Genomic DNA, 17,685 nt, shown 5'->3' on the forward strand with positions numbered 1-17,685 from the left:
CCTCAACCCCCAAAACCCATCCAGACCTCATCCCCTCAACCCCAAGAACCCACCCAGACCTCATCCCCTCAACACCCAAAGCCTACCCAGCCCTCACCCCTCCTCATCCCCTCTCCTTCCATGTGACCCCCCACCCTTGCGAGGGAGGTGGGAGGTCCCCCCCACCCCCTCTATCCTTCCCCCTCCCAACCTCTCAACCTCTATCTGTCTCCCAACCTTACGCTATCTCCCAATCCCTCTATGCCCTCCCTAATCTTCAGACCCAGTATGCCCTTCCTACTCCAGACCTACCTACCCAGGCCCTACCCCAGACCCTCCTACCTACCTTCCTAGAAGCCCAGCCCCCAGTAGCCCCCCAAGCACTCTTTCTGAACACCCCCCTCCTGAACTCTTTCACCCCCCATACACCCCCCGGACCCCCCCAGACACCCCCCGGATCCCCCCGGACATCCCCCGGACCCTCCCCGCCCCCAGTCATCCCCCAGACACCCCCCAGATCCCCCAGATCCCCTCTGCCCCCAGTCACCCCCCAGACATCCCCCAGATCCCCCCAGACCCCCAGAGAAAGGGAGAACTCTGGTACAAGAGTTTCCATGAAGAATCTCAAGGTTTGGTACACCAATGCTGATGGGGTATCTAATAAAGCAGAAGAGATAAAAGAAAGAGTGAGTGAAGCAGATCCTGACATAGTTGCAATTGTGGAAACTAAAATTAATGACATGATCTCAGATGCAATCTTTCCTGAAGGGTACCAGGTGATACGAAAAGAGAGGACACAGAGACAGGGAGGGGGAGTAGCACTCCTAATAAAGCGGAAATGGAAGTTTGAAGACCTGGGAAATCGAGTTACCAATGAGTGCACAAGCTTCATACATGGAACTCTGACAGTAGATGGGAGGAAGATTGTGATCCTGGTAATCTACAATCCCCCACCAAACAGTAGAAGACCCAGGCAGGAGTATGATGACAACAACAAAGCATGTATAGATGAACTGCAGAAGGCAGCAACACTAGCCCACAGAATGAGAGCGAAGCTGCTGATCATGGGAGACCTAAATCATGGAGAGATAAATTGGGAATCAAGGAATCCCCATGGAGGGGACGAAACGTGGGGAGCAAAATTAGTAGATGTTATAGACAGGAATTTCCTGACACAACATGTGAAGGAAGACACAAGGGAAAGAGGAGGAGATGCACCGAGCCTATTAGACCTGATTTTCACCCAGAACGTAGAAGATATCGAGAATTTAGAGCATGAAATACCTCTAGGGGCCAGTGACCATTGTGTCCTAGTCTTTGACTACATGATGGAATCCAAACTTATGACCATGGGACAAGAGATCTGGGAAAGGAGAGCTGACTACAGGAAAGGGGACTATATGAGGATAAGGGACTATCTGGGTGAAGTGCAGTGGGAGGAAGAAATTAGAGGAAAAACAGTCCAAGATATGATGGACCTAGTCATACAGAAATGCCAGGAGGCCGAAGAGAGATTTATACCAACGGTAAAGGGAAAAAATAAGAAGGAATATAATAACCCATGGTTTAATAGACAGTGTCAGGAAGCAAAAATGGCCAGCAGACGGGAGTGGAGGAAGTTCAGAAGACAAAGAACAGAGGACAACAGAAGCAGATACAACAGAGCTAGGAACGATTACATTAACATAAGACGAACATCGGAAAGGGACTATGAGAACGATATTGCAATCAAAGCGAAAAAACAACTTAAGTTACTACACAGTCATATAAGAAGAAAAATGTCGGTGAACGACCAAGTGACAAGACTAAGGAAGACAGAGGGGGCATATACTGAAAGTGACAAGGAAATCTGCGAGGCACTGAATGCCAGTTTCCATGGAGTGTTCACTACCGAGCCTGAGCAGCTCCCATTGTTGGAAGGGGTTACCCTAGATGAAAGACTATCAGATATAGAGGTGACAGCAGAGGAGGTAATGAAACAGTTGACAACTCTAGATGCAACTAAAGCAGTTGGACCAGACAAAGTATCACCGTGGATACTAAAATAAGCAGCACAGGCCCTCAGCGTGCCTCTGGCAATGATCTTTAATGAGTCACTTATGTCAGGAGAATTGCCCAGTTGCTGGAAGAAGGCAAATGTCGTGCCGATCTCCAAGAAAGGAGATAGGGAGGAGGCACTTAACTACAGACCTGTATCACTGACAAGCATCCCCTGTAAAATACTGGAAAGAATAATTAGGCTGCGACTGGTTGCACACCTGGAGAACATTAGGTTTGTGAACAAACATCAACATGGGTTCTGGACAGGGAAATCGTGCCTAACAAACCTTCTGGAATTCTATGATAAAATAACGAGGATAAGACAGGACAGAGATGGTTGAGCAGACTGCATATTTCTGGACTGCCAAAAAGCCTTTGATACAGTACCGCACATGAGACTGCTGTTCAAGCTCGAGAGGCAGGCGGGGGTGGGGGGAAAGGTCCTAGAATGGATAAGGAACTACCTAACAGGAAGGAGCCAAAGAGTTACGGTAAGGGGCGAGAAGTCGGACTGGCGAACAGTAACAAGTGGAGCACCACAAGGATCGGTGCTGGGACCAATTCTATTTCTTGTATATGTTAACGACATGTTTACAGGCGTAGAGTCCTACATGTCGATGTTTGCGGATGATGCAAAGTTGATGAGAAGAGTTGTGACAGATGAGGATTGCAGGATCCTCCAAGAGGACCTGAACAGATTGCAGAGATGGTCAGAGAAATGGCTACTAGAATTCAACACGAGCAAATGTAAAGTTATGGAAATGGGACTAGGAGATAGGAGACCAAAGGGACAGTACACAATGAAGGGGAACAGCCTACCTGTAACGACGCGTGAAAGAGACCTGGGGGTGGACGTAACACCTAATCTATCTCCTGAGGCACATATTAATAGGATAACGACAGCAGCGTACTCAACACTGGCAAAAGTTAGAACATCATTCAGAAACCTAAGTAAGGAGGCATTTAGGGCGCTTTACACTGCCTACGTAAGGCCAGTCTTAGAGTATGCCGCCTCATCATGGAGTCCCCATCTGAGGAAGCATATAATGAAACTGGAAAAGGTTCAGAGGTTTGCAACGAGACTCGTCCCAGAGCTACGAGGGATGGGGTATGAAGAGCGCCTGAGGGAACTGTGCCTTACGACACTAGAAAGAAGAAGGGAGAGGGGGGACATGATAGGAACGTATAAGATACTCAGAGGAATTGACAGAGTGGACATAGACGAAATGTTCACACGGAATAGTAACAGAACGAGAGGACATGGATGGAAGCTTGAAACTCAGATGAGTCACAGAGATGTTAGGAAGTTTTCTTTTAGCGTGAGAGTAGTGGGGAAATGGAATGCACTTCAGGAACAGGTTGTGGAAGCAAATACTATTCATAATTTTAAAACCAGGTATGACAGGGAAATAGGACAGGAGTCATTGCTGTAAACAACCGATGCTCGAAAGGCGGGATCCAAGAGTCAATGCTCGATCCTGCAGACACAACTAGGTGAGTACAACTAGGTGAGTACACACACACACACACACACATACACACACACACACACACACACACACACACACACACACACACACACACACACACACACACACACACACACACACACACACACACACACACACACACACACACACACACACACACACAGGATGAGAGGAAATGACGAACCAGCAAGACTCGACCTAGTCTTCACTCTGAACGACTCCGACATAAGAGAAATCGGTTTTGAGGACCCAGTAGGAATGAGCGACCACAGTGTACTGGTGTTTGAGTACTTGATTGAAGAAGGGTTATTGAACTCGAGGAGGGATACCGAAACCAAAAGGTTAGCATACCGAAAGGGAAACTATGAGGGGATAAGAAAATTCCTGACAGATATAGCATGGGAAACAGAGCTCAGGGGAAAGACGGCCCAAGATATGATGGATTACATCACGCAGAAGTGCAAGGACGCAGCAAACAAGTTTGTCCCAGTCCAAAAGGAAAACAGAGAAATGAAGATGAGAAACCCATGGTTTAATCAAAGATGTAGGCTAGCTAAGCAGCAAAGCAAAAGGGCATGGAGAAACTATAGGAATAACAGGACACTGGAGAGCAGAGAAAGATACCAGAATGCCAGGAATGAATATGTCAGGATGAGAAGAGAGGCTGAAAGACAATACGAAAATGACATCGCAAGCAAGGCAAAGACTCAGCCTAAATTGTTGCATAGCCACATTAGGAGAAAAACAACAGTAAAGGAACAGGTTATGAGATTAAGGATAGGGGCGGAAGGATTCACTACAAATGACAAGGAAGTGTGTGAGGAATTGAATAAGAAATTCCAGGAGGTCTTCACCTTAGAACAAGGAGAAATTCCAGAGGTAAGTGAGGGAATAGCTAACCAGGAACCACTGGAAGAGTTTGAGATTACCAGTGGGGAAGTAAGGAAGTGTTTACTAGAGTTGGACGTGACGAAGGCTATAGGCCCAGATGGAATCTCCCCTTGGGTTCTAAAGGAAGGAGCAAGAGAACTGAGCCTACCACTCTCCATAGTGTATAACAAATCACTGGCAACAGGGGAACTGCCAGATATTTGGAAAGCAGCTAACGTAGTCCCGATATACAAGAAAGGGGATAGACAGGAGGCACTGAACTACAGGCCAGTGTCCCTAACCTGCATACCATGCAAGCTGATGGAGAAGATTGTGCGAAAAAAACTAGTGGAGCATCTGGAGCGAAGGAACTTTGTAACACAGCATCAACATGGGTTCAGGGATGGCAGGTCCTGCTTCACAGGGTTACTTGAATTCTACGACCAGGCAACAAAAATAAGGCAAGAAAGAGAAGGGTGGGCAGACTGCATATTTTTGGATTGTCAGAAAGCCTTTGATACAGTACCACACAAGAGGCTAGTGCGAAAGTTGGAGATGCAGGCTGGAGTGAGAGGGAAGGTACTCCGGTGGATAGAGGAATACCTAAGCAACAGGAGACAACGAGTCTGTGTGAGGGGTGAGGCCTCAGATTGGCGAGACGTCACAAGTGGAGTCCCGCAGGGGTCAGTCCTTGGACCTATACTGTTTCTGGTATATGTAAATGATCTCCCAGAGGGTATAGATTCGTTCCTCTCAATGTTTGCCGACGATGCAAAAATTATGAGGAGGATTGAAACAGAGGATGATAGTAGGAGGCTACAAGATGACCTGGATAGACTGAGTGAATGGTCCAACAAATGGCTGTTGAAGTTCAACCCGAGTAAATGCAAAGTAATGAAACTAGGCAGTGGAAACAGGAGGCCAGGCACAGGATACAGAATAGGAGATGAAGTACTTAATGAAACAGACAGAGAGAAAGATCTAGGAGTTGATATCACACCAAACCTGTCTCCTGAAGCCCACATAAAGAGAATAACGTCTGCGGCATATGCGAGGCTGGCTAACATCAGAACGGCGTTCAGGAACCTGTGTAAGGAATCATTCAGAATCTTGTACACCACATATGTAAGACCAATCCTGGAGTATGCGGCCCCAGCATGGAGCCCGTACCTTGTCAAGCACAAGACGAAGCTGGAAAAAGTCCAAAGGTATGCTACTAGACTAGTCCCAGAACTAAGAGGCATGAGTTATGAGGAAAGGCTGCGGGAAATGCACCTCACGACACTGGAAGACAGAAGAGTAAGGGGGGACATGATCACAACCTACAAAATCCTCAGGGGAATCGACCGGGTAAACAAGGATGAACTATTCAACACTGGTGGGACGCGAACAAGGGGACACAGGTGGAAGCTGAGTACCCAAATGAGCCACAGAGACGTTAGAAAGAACTTTTTCAGTGTCAGAGTAGTTAGTAAATGGAATGCATTAGGAAGTGATGTGGTGGAGGCTGACTCCATACACAGTTTCAAATGTAGATATGATAGAGCCCAATAGGCTCAGGAATCTGTACACCAGTTGATTGACGGTTGAGAGGCGGGACCAAAGAGCCAGAGCTCAACCCCCGCAAGCACAATTAGGTGAGCACACACACACACACACACACACACACACACACACACACACACTCACACACACACACACACAAACATAGATTCATTTCTCTCAATGTTTGCTGACGATGCCAAAATAATGAGAAGAATTAAAACAGAGAAGGACTGCTTGAGGCTTCAAGAAGACCTAGACAAGCTGAAGAAATGGTCGAACAAATGGTTGTTAGAGTATATCCCAAGCAAATGTTATGTAATGAACATTTGTAATAGGTGTAGGGAGCAGGAGGCCAGATACAAGGTATCATCTGGGAGATGAAATTCTTCAAGAGTCGGAGAGAGAAAAAGACTTGGTGGTTGATATCACGCCAGACATGTCCCCTGCAGCCCATATCAAGAGGATAACATCAGCGGCATATGCCAGGCAAACTAACATAAGAACGGCATTCAGAAACTTGTGTAAGGAATCATTCAGAACTTTGTATACAACATATGTCAGGCCAATCCTGGAGTATGCACCCCCAGCATGGAGTCCATATCTAGTTGAGGATACGAGAGGGGCTCCAAAATTGGGCGACACTAGTACAGTCGCCTCGGTTAACAGTCTTTTGGTCTGTGGAGAAATTTCCACAGAATTTCCGGTAATACCCAATCATACCGAGGTATCTCAACAATTCTTTCTTACTCCTGGGCACCGGGAAGTTGTCAATGGCCTCCACCTTTGTTCTTACCGGAGCAACCTCGCCTTGCCCTACTATATATCCAAGGTACTCCAGGCGGGCTCTCCCGAACTCGCTTTTTGCAAAGTTGATCGTCATGTTGGCCTTCTCCAATCGATCGAACAAATCTAAAAGTCGATCCACGTGATCCTTCCAGGAATCAGCGAACACTACAATATCATCGATGTATACTGCACATCCGGTTGCGCCTTGTAATACCTGATTCATTATTTGTTGGAAACGACTACCAATATTCTTCATTCCGAACGGCACCACTTTATATTGGTACAAGCCGTCGGGTGTCACGAACGCTGAGATCCTTTGACCTCCTCGGACAGGGGAATCTGGTAGTATCCCTTCAGCAGGTCTATTTTCGAGACATACCGTGCACTCCCAATCCGATCTATGCAATCATCTATGCGTGGTATCGGGAACGAGTCAGCGACTGTGACTGCATTCACTTTCTTGTAATCGGTGCAGAACTGGTACGTGCCATCACTCTTCTTCACGAGGAGGCACGGCGAACTCCAGTCACTGTCGCTAACCTCTGTCGTTATCTAGCAGATACTTGTGCTCTCATCGCCGCTGCTTTCTCCGGGTTAACTCTGTAAGGGTGCTGCTTGATGGGTCAGCACTCCCTACATTTACTTCGTGCACCGTTCCGCGGTGTCTTCTGGATCACGTCCGTGAATAACGACTTATTCCTCCGTAGGATCTCCACTAGCTCCTGGCGTTGGTCGTCCTCCAAATGACCCAGACGCTCGCCTATCTTGGCTAGGCTGTCCTCCTTGGACGCCTTCACTCCATCAGTCCACTCTACTTATTGTTTCCACCCTCCGTTTCCTCGTCTTCTACTCTTCACGTCCAGAGTCAGACATCTACTGGCTGTACCTCCTCTGTCGTCTTCACACTTCCATCTACTACCATTATACTTCCGTCTCCCGTCATCATACTTCACTCCCTCGTCTTCACCGACGATCCCCCCTTCGCCTCCTCATTTATCAGAGACCTCATCCTGTTTGACTTCCATTGAGTCCTCGGCTTTCTTCTATTCCTCCATTCTTGTACCATCATCCTCTTCCCACACTTCTCTCCTCTATACAACTGCATTTCTTCTCCTTCAACTCTTCTTCGTTCCCTAAAAGTTTCTTCGAGCACTGTACTACACCCAACAGTACTCAACCTTACTTGTTGTTTACCTCTCCTAGAGTGCTCGTAAGCATCTCTCCACACATACTGTCTCTTCTCCTTTCATTTTCTCGGCTATTACTCTTTACTATCTCTCCTCCACGTTTTCTGTGAAACATGTCAACTCCTGACACCTCGAACAACTTAACTCCACTATCCAAATGCCTCTGTGCTCGTGGACAACTTGACGCTCTACTCCCGTCCAGAGTATGTCCACATCCTTCATCATTTCTACTCAGCACAGTTGTATTCACCTTCTGGCTCGTAATCTCAGCGGGCTGGGCTCTACTCAGGTCCGCTCTCTTCACAGTATTCTTCTTTGGCTTTGGCATCGTCACTTCTGACCTCACCGAGACTTCATCTTCCTGAGCCGGACCTTCCTCGTCGGCCACCTCTGCCTTCATCACTACTGAGACAGGGCACTCAATTGCTTGGCGGTCTCCTGACTCATCTCCTCGGATGTCAGTCAGGTTCACACTCTCAGGTGTCCCACCCGTGCCGTGGCCTTCTGGGCACTCGTCTGGCACAGTCTCCGCCATGACTCTTGGCAACACCTCTGTCCTGCACAACTCATTCCTCAGGATCACTTGAACTCCTGGAACAGGTATGTTGTGGCACACTCACAACATCACCTCCGCTGACAAATAATCTGACTTCAACTGGACAGCACACACGGGCATGTCACTCTTAGACAAAAACCCATGTACCTTTATCCTCCTACTGCCAGCTAACAGTCGATCGTTTCCGATTTGGCCTCTCAGAATCAAACTCTGATTCGCTCCAGCATCCCTGAGGATACTAACCTCCACCTCGGAGTTGACCCCTCTATGCCGACCCAACCTTTACTGATGAACGGCCTATATCGCTCGTTCATCAAACCTACCTTCTGTGGTTTGTCTTGCTGTACATCAACGTACTTCTTCCGGGGATCACACATGGTCAGGGTCACGACTCTCTTGCCCTGCCGACAATCTCGCATCATGTGACCCGATCTGTTGCACTTGTAGCACCTCATTTGGGAAAAATCTCTCCTATACGCCCCCGAGTGGCTCTGACTCTGCCCACTCGTATTGGAGTTCCTCGGACCAGACGTACTACTCGTACTCTGTGGAGCTTCATTGGACTCTTGTCTCCTCTGCACATTTTTATTTTCCTGCTTACCTCCAGCAGGCAGACTCTTCAACTTTCCTTCTTGGGGCTTAAAAGTAGCTGGTCTGCTTGACTGCCCCCCAAAACTTCTTCCTCCCCAGACTCCACTGGATCTGCCATTTCTGTGTCTCGCCTCGCTTCTCACTCTGTTCTCCCTCAAGCTCTTGTATGCTTCAGTAATCATATCTGCCCTATTTGTGGCATCTTTCACATCCTTTACCCCCGCTTCTTGGATCTTGGATCTTGATCTGGAACTTCGGGATGCAGCATTTCTAAGAATTTTTCCATGACCATCAATTGCTTCAGGCCAGCGTAAGATCTAACTCCGGCAGCCTCAATCCATTTCTGGAATCGTCTTTCCAGATCCCTTGCTGTCTCAGCAAAAGTACATGTTCCAACCTTCACCATCTCTCTGAAGCGCTTCCTATAAGCTTCTGAGGTTACCTGAAACGAGCGCAATATGCTGCTCTTTACTGTGGCATAATCCTGGCACTCTTCCAGTGATAATTGAGTGTATGCCTCCCTAACTGCACCGGCCAATCCTAACAGGACCAGCTGGGCCCATTCCTTCTGTAGCCACTCCTTGATGCTGGCTACCTTTTCAAAGTGCTCAAAAAAGCTCTCTGCCTCTTCGGGAACAAACAAGGGAATGTCCTTCTCCCTAACCCTAACATCTGGTGAGTGTGATACCTGGGTGGTGCTCTCTGGCAACTCATGTTCAATCCTTTGTTCAGCCAAGGTTCTGTTCGCTTTTATCTGCATTTGTTTTGTTCTCTTTCTTTTTCGACCTGGGCTTTTTCTTTCTCCACCTGTAGTCTTGCTTTCTCTTTTTCTACCTCCAGTCTGGTTTTCTCTTTTTTTACTTCCAGCCTGGTTTTCTCTTTTTCCTTCTCGGCCTCATTTTTCAGCTGGAGCTCTAATTTCATCTTTTCCAGCTGGAACTGTCTCTCCTTGTCCTCTCGTTGTTGCTGCATCTGGAGCTCTAACTGGAACCTTTCCAGACTCCTGTTCATGCTAATGTGGCTACTCTTACTGCTCCTAGTCGATCCCTGGGATCTCACTTCATCCTGCCCATCATCCACCTTTCCACTTTTAGCTCTTTTTTGGGCTCCTAGTTCTGCTGCTTCACTTTTGGCTCTTAACTTCCTCAGGATCTCATCCTTCATCCCAGCTACTTTAGATGCTTTCAACCTAATGCCACATTTTTCTGCTATTTGTTTTAATTGATCCCTCATGCAACCTTGCAAGTCCTCAGGCTTGCCTGACTCCACAAACGCTTGCACCTTATCCATCTTGTCCTGTGAGTCTTCCCAAGAGAGAGAGAGAGAGAGAATATACACCTGCGGTCACAGTTTATGTATTTCAACAAGGAGTGTACGAATCCACTCTTGGACAGGGTGTGGGTGCGTCAGTTCACTCTCCCGGACAGGCCCCCAATTTATTATTGGCGGTTGGGTGTTGTGTTGATCCTTCTTTATGGACGACCCAACCCAAAACTCGGTAGAGTGCTTAATTTTACCAAGAGATCACCCTGGGCGCTTCTGGCTCTTGGAGAGGAGCTCAACGTCACACATTTAGGGGATGCGGCTCCAATACTTAGCCTCGTTGTCACTTGCACACACCCACTCGAGCCACTGTGACTCCCCACTCTCTCCTTATGTGATATGATCTCCTCAATCCCCTTTGTTTTATTGATTATTCCGTTCTACCCTGTCCACAGTTGTGGCTCTTGGTTCGTTCTCTCTCTCTCTCCTTCTTTCCTACTTCCTGGGAAATCTCACTAGGACAAGGGCAAACACCAGCAAATTTGAATACATTTACTGGACAAAGCACATACACAATACATACACACATATAATATTAATGAATCCTACACTCTACACTATTTCAGTCAGGTTGCACTCCAACACCATCAGAACTCTATCATCTGCTTATCAAGTGGCATCCTATCTCCTGACTAACCACCTAATACTACCAACCTCCTCAAGTAGGTCAAGTCTTATAACATAATGTTGCACTATCAGTAAGAGAATATATATATCTATAAACATGTACAAGGAAAACCAGCGTATGAATGCAATAACATAAATATTAGTATAAACGTTCTTTGATATACAACAATGATCAGTCTATCACACTAGAACACATATGTATGTCTCTGCAGGTAATCCAGCCTACGACTGTAACTCTATACTTCAGTATAAGTATATAAGTACTTTTTGGCACAAAAATGGCAAACAATCGCTCACCTTTCACTGCGTCTTGCACACTAATGACAACCAAACACTCTACCAACTCCCTACAAGTAATCAACCAGAACTTCCCTTCCACATCAGGAAGCTCACTACCCTGATATCTTCAGGTTGTTCCGGGTTTATCTACCAGGATCCTCCGCAGCTCTTCCAGGCTGCTACACCATGAAGTTTTCCTTGATCAACAATGATGCTTCACCATTTTCTGGTCTGTCATGAACTGGGTCGAATTTAGACTCGTTGAGCCGATCCGGCAGCATTTAAAGAAAGTTCCTCATCCGCAAACGAAACATGTGACTGTTGTTGTCAGTTCCCCCCCCCCCTGGTGTGTCCCACCCTGGTCACCCCTGGTTACTGAGCATTCACGAGCATAATGGCCCTCCTTCCAACACGCGAAACAGTGACTAGGCCGCCGAGGGGATGGGCTGTAGTGGTTGTGAGGTGATAAGATAGCGAGCGTAAGACGCTTCAAGCCCTCGCACACCTCGTCCTATTTGTTGTTAATCCCCGAGATTCCTGCTGTCAGGTTGTCCAACTTTGAATCCACACTTGTTGGATGTTGACAGCCTGGCCCGCACCTGTTTGCAGGCAAGAGCCATTCCCACGGCCAGAAAAGCTAATAGCCGGTGAGGTGCTCAGAGACTATGTGGAGGTGCATGAACGGGAACGAAAATCAACATTACTCCTGGAAGATTGATTGCATCGGGAAGATCGGGAAGTACGCATTGATGCGAACTGGATTTGGGAGAGCCTGAAGGGTGATATATTCCCAGTTACTTTTTTTTCCAAGGCCCAAACTCTTCCTCACGTACCAACTTGCGTCTCACAGTACCCGTCCGTCAACCTAGATAGCAGAATAGTCGTGATTGGTTCAATTATAAGGAAAATTGTACTTTTCAGGTCCCACATGGGTTGTGAAATTTACCTACTATTGTCCATGCTCTTAGAATATTATAGATCAGCTACTTCCTATTGAAGGTTCGTAGTTTTGTTTTGAGAAATATTAGTTGTTCTTAGTAAATTATAATAAGCACTAAAAATTATTACATAGAATAACAGTCCTTCACCAATCAATATTATATACCATAGTTGGTGCTTTACAAATCTTTAAAGGATGTTTTGTAGGAACGCTAACAGAAAACGATGGTTCATTGGAATGTCTATGGGGTAAACTACTCTAAACAGGATGGTATTGTGTCTACTATACCAACTACAGGATCGGTATATTGTCCACTACCACCTGTTAGGTGAGTAAGGGGTGCAATACCACCCACAGGATGGGTATAAGGGTCACATCCACCCAGAGGATGAGTATGGGGATCACATCCACCCACAGGAAGGGTATGGGGTCCAATACCACCCACAGGATGAGTATGGCGTCCACTACAACCCACAGGATGGGTATGGGGCTCCAACCACCCATAGAATGGGTATGGGGCTTCAACCACCCATAAAATGGGTATGGGGTCCAATAACACCCACTGGATGTGTATATGGCGTCCATTGCCGCGCGTCGAGCTCGAAAACCGCAGCATTCATCTCAGAACCATGCCTATTTCACGCAGATTCCCTAATAAACGTAAAAGTTTTATATGTCACAAGAAAGATAGAAATATAAGCTTCATTCTAAATACCTTACCATGGGCATATTTAAATTTAAACCGAAGATACGTGTACTTTTATAATAGCCGAGCTCCGACCCCGGACAGATCGATCGACCGAGCAACTCTCTCTCAGAACAATGTTTATTTCACGTGAATTCGTTAGTAAACATATATGTTTTATATGTCTCAAGAAAGACAGACATATAAGCTTCACTTTAAACACTTTGCTATAGACATATTTAAATTTCTAATGAAGATTATTGTATTTTAAAAATTACGGAGCTCCCACCCCGTACAGACTGAACGACAGAGCAACTCTCTCTCAGATCAATGTTTATTTCACGTAAATTCGTTAATAAACACAAATGTTTTATAAGTCTTAAGCAAGATAGAAATAATTTAAGAGCTTCATTTTAAATACATTACAATAGACATATTTATAGCTCAAGTGAAGATACATCACTCGGTACCCCTACTTAAATCTCTGAATATGTTAGACATTAAGTCACTGCACATTCTCTCATGTGTATTATACATATATAAAACGCTAAACTATAATGCCAATCCTGATCTCAAAAGCTTCATAGAAGGTTGTATCAGAACCCATGAGCATCACACCAGAAATAAATACAGTTTTGATATTCCTAGAGTACGACTTAATCAAACTAGAAATGCTCTACAAATCAAGGGGCCCAGAATGTGGAATGACCTTCCCAACCATGTTAAAGACTGTACCTCTCTCAACCAGTTTAAGTTAAAAGCGAAGCTATACCTAATAAATTCCCTGTAACCTACCTTACCCTTCTATTGTCAACCAATGTCTGTTTTTTTCTTTAAAGAGCGCTGTTTGTCGACATAATTGTATTTGTGCTGCTTTTTCATCTATGTTTTCATTTCTTGTTTTCATTCTACTCATTATGCTCAATTAGTATTAAGCTTGTCATTTAAGTTTATCATGCCCGAAACGCTTTGCGTAATAGTGGCTTTAGGCATTGTATGTACTAGCTATACCTATAAGTTAACAATCCTTGTAAATATTTATTGTATGTATGTACCTTACCTAAATAAAATTGTATTGTATTGTATTGTACATATGTTTTTATAGTAGCGCTCAGTAGCTTGTCGGGCATGGAGTGCAGACGCCTACGCACTTGCCGATATATTGTATAATTAACAAAGATACGCTAATAAAGCCTAAAATCTTATATGCCTCCAGAAAGACCGATATATGAACATTATTATAATTGCACCAAATGAAATATATCATGTTCGAGAACAAAGATATATCAATTTTAAATTAAGTTTCGACTCTCTCTCGGGTGAGAGAGATGGGGCGACTCTCGCCCCATCTATTGGAGATTCTGTGCACTAAATACCCAAAGCTACTCAAACCCTCCTAGCATTATTTAAGTAATGAAGTAATATGGTATATTTACTCACTATAATGTGGGTGCTGAATGCAGAACATGAGAAAACATATATTTACTCCAAACTAATATAATTTCATTATGAAATAAGTAGCATCAAAGGAAGTCGATGGTCCAAGCAGCAATGTTGTGGAGCGACTTATCCAAGATATATCGTTGTTTGGAAAGTGTTTGTTGGCATATCCAGTTGTCGCACTTCTCTGCTCAAATTATCACAAATTTAAATTATAATGTTAACAAGTAGAATACGTATTTTTAATAAAATCTAACATAACTAGCCAGAAAACATTTAACATTAATTAAAAAATATATGTTTGGAAGTTAAATCGACTTCATAGGACAATGGTTTTGTTATATATACTCGTTATTCGTTGACATGCGTTCGCTACTTAAACTACCATGTACTGTACTTATGTAAAATCTCCCATGTCTCTTCGCTCATCTCACCAAACCCTACAGGCTCTGTGATATATTGTTTAATTAATTGAGATTCACAAATAAAGCTAATAATTAAATATATTATAAAAAAGGCAGAGCTTAGTTTAGTTCATTTATTATGCACTCCATACCCATCCTATGGACGATAGTGGAGTGTTACAGAGGCACATAATGGGCTCAGGGAATGAGCCCCACAATTCATATAGCCAAGCAAGTTATAATCTTGATAAGCTAGTTACAAAAGTCAATACACATTGTCACATCAACAATGGGCTCGAGACCGACCACAAGTACAGTTTATAATTTAAGCAACTGACATATATGGAGGGCTAGTGTCACAATTGATATGTTTATCCTACACATAACCCCCTCTCCCCCCATCCAATGGGCAGCGGTGGATAGGTTACAATCAAGTTTTTTTTTTGCGTTTTATTCACAGATTAGGTCTTATTAGGTGAGGAAAGATATTCATATTTTAAAGAAGGCTTCTTGGCTGATGCTCTCCATTTATGGAAAATATACAACCTTTTGAAAATCAATATTAGTTTGATCTAGATATTGTAGTTAACGAAAGTATTTATGTCATCTGAAAGGTAGAAATATAGGCTACATTTAAAATCCTTTGTCATAAATATAACTGAAGTGAAAACGAAGATATATGCGTTTTGATAGTTACTTGATGGCTTGCTCTGAGAGTGTGAAGCCCTGCACACCAGCCAATAAATTGTATAATTAGTTTCCATATATTTTAATTAATCTTAAAAATCTATATGTCAGAAGAAAGGAAGATGTAGCCGTTAATGTGACAACATTTAAAAATATATATATCTTAAGTTAAATAAATAATACCACCTTATTGCCGGTGTCCGGACACATGAAAATTACCTAGGTATCAGTATCCAGCCAGGCGGGGATCACAGGCTGCACAATACTGATAAATTTATGTAATGCACTACTTGTGGTCGATCTCGAACCCATTTATGATGTGACGACTTATAGTGAATTTTGTAACTAGCTCATTAAGATTGTAACTTGCTTAGCTAAATGAATTGTGGGGTTCGGTCCATTCATTTTCTTTCTTTATTATGCACCCCATAATACACATCCCGTGGGCGGTGGTGTAAAGGATTACAGAGGCACATAATCGGTTCAGGAACTGAACCCTCTAGTTCGTTTAGCTAAGCAAATAACAATCTTTTGACGCTAGTTACAAAATTATTAATGTACACATACTTATGCATACATGTACATATTCATACGTATACATATATACATACACATACATATTTAATCACCACCACAAATACACACATCAGTAATCTTTTGTGTCACAAGTGATTCAACAAGAGGCTCACAACAGTCACTATACAAGGCACTTTACATTTATGGTGAGTCACACAGTTACTAGTCTTGCTGCACACCCACCCAACTGGGCGGCAGCTTTACAGTCATGTGCTCCACACCCACCCAACTGGGCGGCAGCTTTACAGTTACCTGGTGTTATTCTTCACCTATATCTTTTTCTGGTTAATCCCTATTTACATTATGCAGTTCAGGTTTCGTCGCCATACTATAGTTTTTAGTTTAGTTAATTTATCACATAATGGGTTCAGGGACTGAACACACAATTTATTTATCTAAGCAAGTTACAATCTTGAGGAGCTAGCCACAAAATTCATAACACATCGTCACATCAACAACATGTGTTCGAGATCGACCACAAGTACAGTTTCTAAATTAAGCAAATGCTATATGTGGAGAGCTAGTGTCACAATTGATATGTTTGTCCTGCACATTTCCACAGTAGTTTGCTTGGGTTTGCTTGGGTACATAGATAAGAGACTGAACTTCAGCACCCACATACAACACATAAAGGGATGCTCTGAGAGAGAGAGAGAGAGAGAGGGAGAGTAAAAATATCCACTGAGGTCTGATTAAGTCCTTTTGGGGACCTTAATCATTAGGACGTTCAATGATTAACGCAAAGTGAAGCGTATTCAGATGGTATATTGACAACATTCAGCATATCTCATAATGACCTAGTAGTACTTGGTGCACAAATACCTTTTCCAAAGGAATCGCAAAACATAATTAAACACAACTGTACCGTACAGTGTTATATATTTATTTCAGTTTGAACAATTTTTAACATTAAAGAATAAATCCTTTAATTGGTTGAAATTGGTTTTAATATTCGAAATCTAATTTGTTGATGTTAAATAATATAAGGTTCAAATTTATTAAGATACATACTTTAAAAACTATTTCTATTTGAAATTTAAATAACATTAAAAGAGTACAGAATATAACAAATACCGACTATATAAAAGACCTGATAGTTGCAGCACTTAATTATGCTATTGTAACACATTGAAAGTAATAACATTATTTGATTCAGCAAAGCATTTGGTAAGGTTATAATAATAATAATAATAATAATAATAATAATAATAATAATAATAATAATAATAATAATAATAATAATAATAATAATAATAATAATAATAATAATGTATTAATTAAGTATTTTAAATTATAATTTACAACTTGCTAGCGCACAAGAAACAAATCCACGAATCATCATTACATTCTGTAACACCTACACATGATCCATGGTGCCAAATATTGCAACGTTCACAGCATACCATCAGCTTCAAATCATTTAGCTTTCTGCAAATGCAGTACACTTCCATCGAGCATGACCGGATGATTCGTTTTCTTCTCAGTGTCTGAGCTGCAGGGAATGAGATGAGACACTTTCCTTTAAAGTTCTCTTGAAGATGTTGTCTCATTCTGCATATCATACGAGGTTCACCGGATCTACACCACTTGCAAGTGATGCAGCAAACGCCACAGCATATACCCCACTCATACTTGAGTCCTTGTGTCTGCTGACATTCATTATATTGCATATCAGCTTAT

This window comes from Procambarus clarkii, chromosome 80, assembly GCF_040958095.1.
Source record: "Procambarus clarkii isolate CNS0578487 chromosome 80, FALCON_Pclarkii_2.0, whole genome shotgun sequence".
Classification (NCBI taxonomy): domain Eukaryota; kingdom Metazoa; phylum Arthropoda; class Malacostraca; order Decapoda; family Cambaridae; genus Procambarus; species Procambarus clarkii.